Raw genomic sequence first — 7691 nt, forward strand, 5'->3', positions numbered from 1 at the left:
ATGCAGCATCTGCAGTGCTCTGTACTTTTATAAGATTTGCACCTGCAAAGGGAGCAAGAAGAGACAGGGAGGTAAGAAGTCCCAGGCAGCTTCTTCCTGTTCCTGGTGTGGAATAGGGGGAGGCTTCTTCTGCTCTCACAGGAAATGGAGAGCAGAGGGGGCAGCCTAGGATAAGCTCTTAGCAGAGAACTGCCAGCAAAGCTGAGAGATCAGGCTCTTAGGTCAGTGCAAGCTTCCTTGGTGAAGACACTCACCACCAGTCAAAGGGGACATGCACCACCACAGTAATTGCTACAGTGGTGGTAAGTCGACTTAATACAGATTGACTTAGGTCTTTAGTGTAGACATACCCAGAATTGTAATTCCAACTGTCCCTAAATTGACATTTTTCCAAAAGTCTATTTGAGGCTACCTGAGGAGGATCTCCGCTTTGCACCTAGTACACTTCCCTGTAAGAGTTCAAACAGTCCACCAATCCCAGATCTTTCCTTCAGCCCATGCTTATAGCTTCTATTCACAGAAAACAAGCTATCTGTGTGACTACCCATGTGAGCTTTTCCCTTGATGATGGAGAGCTGAGGGAAGCATTTGAATCTTCAGTCTCCAGTCATCACACACAACGACCTATGCTTTGAAAGTGCTTTGAAATTAGCACTTTTCTATTAAAGTTCTTAATTTGCATTCTACAAGTCATCTTATTTGATGGGCTATTGCATTACGGGGTTTACACAATGTAAATATTTGCTACTACATTGTAACGGGATACAGATAAGTGAAAACAATGCAAGTACCATCCCACTAGTTTTCATGGGGTTAAAACACCACATACAGTCCCGTGCACTTAACAAAAACTTTGATCTATGCTCATACACAAGTGAATTGGCCTGGAGCTCTGGCATGAGCACTCTTGTACTCGGAAAGTATGAAAAGCCCTCTATAAATGCTATTCTAGCCACTATGTGACTGTAACTCACATACGGAAATTCTCATTTGTGATAGTATCTTTTTTGCTTTTTCAATTTTTCTTTTATTTTCCTAATAAAGCCGATGAGGTAGCTAAGTAAATAAAACCCATTAGAACACAAACTTTTCTACTAGACCACAGAGATAAAAGGATGTGTATGGAGATACAGCAGGAAGAGAGAGAGAAAAAAAAAACCCAAAACAGTAACTACAATAGATGGCTAGAAAAGTGTAGGATAAAGGACCAAAAGCTTCCAAAAAAGTTACTTAAAGATGTGTATACAAATACTAAATTAAAACTGACAGCACCCAACAGATGTGAAATGGAAAAATACTAAAATTGATATCAGGTTGGCAACTGCAAAAGGCAGGGAAAGGGAGAGGGCAAAAGCAATCACCTTTTAAATAAGAGATGTCTAGGAGGAAGCAATAAGCAATCAAATTTCAAATAGAGGCTTAGGAAGAAGACAATACAAAATGTTAGGAATGTATAATGGAAAGTGAAGGGTAAAGGAGGGAAATTGAAGAAATAATGTACCATGCTGACGCATATGTGGAAGTCTATGCACACAAATGAATATTATTGGTGTTCATAGCCATTGCTGTAGTGTTATAGAAACTAACTGAATGTGGGAGTTTTATGGGTCTTATAGTGGAAAGCTATATTGTTACATATAGAGTGTATGGGTGCATCTAGACTGGCAAGAGTTTGCGCAAAAGCGATTGCTTTTGCGCAAAAACTTGCCAGCTGTCTACACTGGCCACTTGAATTTGCGCAAGAGCACTGACTTTGTAATGTACAAAATCAGTGCTTCTTGCACAAATACTTTCATGCTCCCGCACAAGAAAAAGCCCTCTTGCACAAGAATACTTGCACAAGAGGGCCAGTGTAGACAGGGAAGAATTGTTTTGCGCAAAAAAGCCCCAATGGCTAAAATGGCAATCGGGGCTTTCTTGCACAAAATCGTGTCTAGACTGGCCACAGATGTTTTTGCACAAAAGCACTTTTTGCGCAAAAGCATCCGTGCCAATCCAGACGCTCTTTTGCGGAAATACTTTTAACGGAAAAACGTTTCTGTTAAAAGTATTTCCACAAAATCATGCCAGTCTAGATGCAGCCGATGAGTATTGGGTTGTTGATATCTGAGGGCTTTTGAAATTATGTTGTTGTCATCTAGCTACAGCAATGGAGGGTCAATTGTGGACTACTGTTTCACACCATGTTCACACTTGAGCTACGCACACTAAATTGGTATTGAACTAAGTGAGTCCTGGAGGTCTGTCAGAGGGACTTTGAAACCAGCTCCCACTCTGTCAATATACTGCCTGGCAGGGACTGCACAACAGTCAGTAGTGGTAGGATGCCTTCAGTAAAAAGGAGAGACATAAACAGGCGCACAATCCAAGACAACCACTGCATGGACGTATGCTACCACCTAAGAGACTGAAGCCTAGAAAAAGAGTTCCCTCTGGAAATCTCTTTTTAAAAAAAGGCAGGAAATTCTGAACATCGTGGAGTACCTGGGTCCTTCAGAACTACTCCATCCAGGCACTGCAAAAACTGATGTACTCTAAATCGAGCAAAAACTGGGCTGGCAAGGACTCATAACAATATGACCAAGTAGAAACTGAGGAATGACCCCAAACGTGAATGTGGAAAGCCTTGGCAAACACTTGTACACTGCTTGTTGCACAGAGAGCTGTCAATATCCAGTACTCCCAAGGAACTAATATAAATTATAACACCAGGTTTGGCTGCCATTTTGGAACAACAAGCTGTGGTGATGATGATGAGGGAAGGTCTGTGGCCTCAAGGCAGCAAAATTCTTCAAAAAGTGCTTAACTTTAAGCATGAGAATAATGTCACTGAAGTCTGAGAATTGCCACTCTCAGGGCCTGATCCAAAGCCCACTGAATTCAGAGGAGAGATTTGCGCTGAATTACATATCTGATCAATTCTACTAAAGCCAATGTAGTTGTCCAGGTGCTTAATTCTAAGCACAGCTGCAAAACACCATTGAATTCAATAGAGTTGTTCCACAGCTAGGCAGTTAGTCATTTTCCCTGATGGGCTTTGGTTCAGGTTCTGAGGGCACAATGCTGGGATTTTTAAAGTTGCCTAAATCATTTCTTTATCCCTTTTCTATTAAACGTACTTGGAACTGGGCTCCCAAACTCCCCTAGGAGTTTTTCCAAGACTCGGCCTATGGCTGTTTCATTTCTTACTGCTATTGGGATATTCAACACAAAACATAAAAGCTGAAGAGAAAGGAATTTGATTTGTGGACACGTAATCTGGCACAATGGTCACACAAGTCTAAAACTGGCATGAGTGAGATGAGAATCAGCCCTTTAGCATCCCAAGTTGCTATAGCACTATATTAAATAACAAAGGTCCAAAACAGAAATCACTTATGGAACCTTATCATCCTTCAGAAGAATTAATTCTTGGCTTTGCTATATTCATTGTCGCCTCCATATGACATTTTGAAATAAAGAGGGCTTGATTCTCTCACTTTTACACCAATGCAATTTCACTGGTGTAACAGTGGGATAGCTTCTGATTTACTGCAGTGCAAAAAGAAATTCAAGCATATGATGTCAAAAAAGCATGTTTCTCCTAATGAAGTATTGAAATGAACATATTGTCATCTGGGTTAGAAGCTCTGCTTTTAATAAATTTTAGAGGGAAGAGAGAGAGATACCAATTTCAAGAGGCTATATGATCTCAAAAAGAGGCTATTATGGAGCATTTTCACAACTCTGCTGCTTTCCTGAGGCTAACATAAAGAATTTGCAGAAACTGTGCTGCATTTCTTACACCACTATAAAGCTAACATGGACTCTTAATTTATACTACAGTAACCCAAGAGCTTGGAAAAAAATGCTTTTAGCCACATGATGTCCTGAAGCTTGCAACAACATATAATTAAGTGTTCACTAATGGAAATTGAATATGATAAATAAAGCCATGTATTCAAGATTACTTACTCTAACTAGTGATTCTATTTACTAATTAGCAATTAATAATTATTAACAAATGCTAATTAACAGTAAATAAGTGAATGCTCATACCTTTGCTATTAAATTAATATTATTATTGTGTTAAAATTATAGTTTCAATTATTCTTTACAGGCAACAACACCTTAGATGTTTCAAGGTTAAGAATTTTAATAAGGAATTTAAGCACTCAGTGTAAAGTATGTGCATATGTGTTTTTCTGTATCAGCACCCAATACACTGCAAGATTGAACCCTACCTGCACAAATTATGGACTGAATTTGTTTTGTCAACAAATATCCCTTAGAGACAAGGATGAGACTACCTGCAACCCTAGATCTCCACAAGTGAAAGACTATTTTATGCTCTGGCCCTCTGATGGGAGGAAGGGGACAATTGCCTCAGGGCCTGGCAACTCAAAGGGACCTGTGGTACCTGGCCGCTATCACTGCTACTATGGCAGTATCCACATTTGAAGCCCTGAGCCCTTTAAATCATCACCAGAGTGCCAGACAGAGGGCTGGGGGTGAGGTTCCCTCATCTAGCCAGCACTGAGGGCTAGTTGCTCTGGTCCTGCCCATTCCACCCAATGTCCAGCCCCTTTCACAATATGGAGCTGGGCTTCACACACATGCCTTTCCCAAGGGCTGGTGGTGGCTGTCGGCCCCCCTGTTCGTGACTACAGCTACTACATCTGTATTGTTTCTCTCTGGCTCTTCCAAGGATCCATAGTAAATATCTTTTTTAGGGGACTTTCTGAGCAGCAGAGTGATAACTATCTGCCTACTGCATATGTATCTGGCTCAGTTCACAAAGTCTTTTCAGCCTGTAGCAAATGAAATAAGTGTTATATTGATTCCTCTTACTGAGCAGTAACATTTATTCTATTATGCAAAGCACTTTAGAGAGATTTTAGCCTCCTTCTAATCACTTAAGTGTCAGGTTTGAGCGGGTTTGGGAAACAGAGCCTAGCATCACCCTCTGGATAGTAATAGATAGTAGACTTTAAAGTGTCTTTAGATTGTAGGGGAAGAGAAACTACTACAATCAAAGAGGATTTATTCACATACCATGCACTAAAACCAGCCCATGTTTTTGATTACAGGAATTAACTAAATCATATTCTTATTAGGCTATTGGCATTAAGAGTAGGGATTTAATTATGTTAACCTCTAGGATAGCAGCACTAGGTAATCTGCATTATTATGCCTCTGAAGAGCTACCTTTCTAGTGCCACTGAGTTAATTATATCAGTGAAACATCTTTCACTTCTCCCCATGCTTGCATAGTAAGGCAATGTCTACACTACAGAGAAAAGTCAGAAAAAGATACACAAATTGTGAACTGCAATTTGCATAACTTTTTCCGCTTTTCTTCTGAAAGAGGCTTTTCTGACATTTGGCCCATCTACATGGGGCCAAATGTCAGGGAAAAACCCAGTTTCAGAACATCCCTTCTTCCTCGTAGAATGAGGTTTACAGGGATGCTGAAAAAATGCATCTGCTTTTCCGAAATTTTTTTTGGAAACTCAGACATGTTCCTTGGACACAGCAGAGCTTTTCTGGGATATCTCCAGTATCCCGGAAAAGCTCTGCAGTATAGACATAGCCTATGTGTCTTGGCCAAATAGGTATCAGCCAGGTGAAACAACTACTGAGATCCTACAATACAGAATCAAATGAAGAGACCCTTTCACAGCAGTGTTTTCTCAAAGAGAATCATATGCCACAACAAATCACACAAACCCAAAACATGTAGTTTTTGTCCATACAGCCTGCTGTCTTGTTGGAAGACATCAAGTCAACACTGAAATAAAATAAATTAAATAATATTTTAAAAATCTTCCCTTCTGTGTCATAAACCCCTTGTTCTGATACTGACTGCTTAGATTATTAATTTTTAGGAAGTAAACTGAAAGTTGACGATCAACTTATGCAGGTACTTAAATCCCATGGATTCCGTGGGCCTGCACATGGCAGTAAATTAATCATGAACATAATTCCAGGATCAAGGCCTTAGAATGTAAACAATTTAGGGCATGAATCATCATGTTTTATGTGTGTGCACAGTGCTTAGAACAACCGAGTTCCAATCCCTCACCAGGAGGGCCATTAGGTGCTTGACACTGCTATTAAGAAAACTCAGTCAACACTTGAACAGTAAATGCTGTAATTTTAGGAAGGCTACACACTATTCTTAAGTACAACACTCAGCTTTAATTATGGTGCTGCTATCAGTATTTCCATAATACTTATACTAACACTGACTCTAATACTGATGCTTGAAATGAGATCTTTAAAACCATAAATGGATATAAAATTTGTATCTGCATCCACATCTGTGTATGCAAACATGAGCCATGGATATCCACATTTGCAGATACAGATACCTGCAGATATAAAGTGGATATCTAAAATTTTTCAGTATTTGAGGTACAAAATTTGTATCCACATCCACAAAAATGAACTGCGGATACCTGCATCCATGGATACCCGTGGATAAAAAGCTGATATCTTCAAATTTGCAGGGCTCTACAGAATTCTTACTTATTCCAAAGCACTATGGTCATCTCACTGAAATTCTCAGTATGTGGTTTTATTTAGTTTGGTCATATTATCCAAAATCAAATTATTCCAATTCCAGAACATAGCTCTGCTATACCTTATGGCTGCGTCTAGACTGGCAAGTTTTTCCGCAAAAGCACCCGCTTTTGTGCAAAAACTTGCCAGCTGTCTACACTGGCTGCTTGATTTTGCACAAAAGCACTGACGTTCTACTGTCCAAAATCAGTGCTTCTTGCGCAAATGCTTTGACATTCCTGTTTGGGCAAAAGCCCTTTTCCGGAAATGTTTTTGCGCAAGAGGGCCAGTATAGACAGCTAAAAACTGTTTTGCGCAAAAAAGCCCTGATGGCGAAAATGGCGATCGGGGCTTTCTTGCGCAAAACCGCGTCTAGATTGGCACGGACGCTTTTCCGCAAAAAGTGCTTTTGTGGAAAAACGTCCGTGCCAATCTAGATGCTCTTTTCCGCAAATGCTTTTAACGGAAAAGCTTTTCCGTTAAAAGCATTTGCGGAAAATCATGCCAGTCTAGAAGTAGCCTATGTGTCAAACAGGATTAAGTGTGCTAAAGTCTGTAAAGTAAAGTCTTTGTGAATTCTTAGATTCATTTTTAAAGCTATGGCTTTATGATTTTGTCATAAGCTAATTTAGGTCCATAACATTTTTCTAGAAATTAATGTGTAATTTGTTTAGATTTTGATAAATACTAGCATTCTGGTTTCAGTCCTTGTGAATCTTCTATCCAGACTGTAGCAGCAAGTGAATATTACTTAATATATTAATTGATTTACCCATAAAATTCCTATTCGTTATGGTGAGAAGTAGAATTTAATGATGTTCAAATACTAATGGAACTGGCCAGTGTGATTATTGAAGCATTTTAATAATAAAATACATCTGTCAGTAATATGTATTTCTAGGGCTAGCATCACTATAATATCTGAATACCAACTACAGTCATTAAGATTCAAATGCAGTTGTGTAATGGGGGAATAAGTGGCTGGTTTCTTTCATGCTAAAAGTGCAGTGCTTACTGCTTCTTTTCTTTTTCTTCATCTATCAAAACTATTTGCCAACATAACTCTGTTCTGTCTGGCTTTTTTCAGCAGTTCTGAATATTGGAATTTGTAATAGAGTGAGTATGCTCTATGAGCGAGGCATGATGGG

The sequence above is a fragment of the Pelodiscus sinensis genome, chromosome 8 (genome assembly GCF_052426305.1).
Source record: "Pelodiscus sinensis isolate ZL-2025 chromosome 8, ASM5242630v1, whole genome shotgun sequence".
NCBI classification, from domain to species: domain Eukaryota; kingdom Metazoa; phylum Chordata; order Testudines; family Trionychidae; genus Pelodiscus; species Pelodiscus sinensis.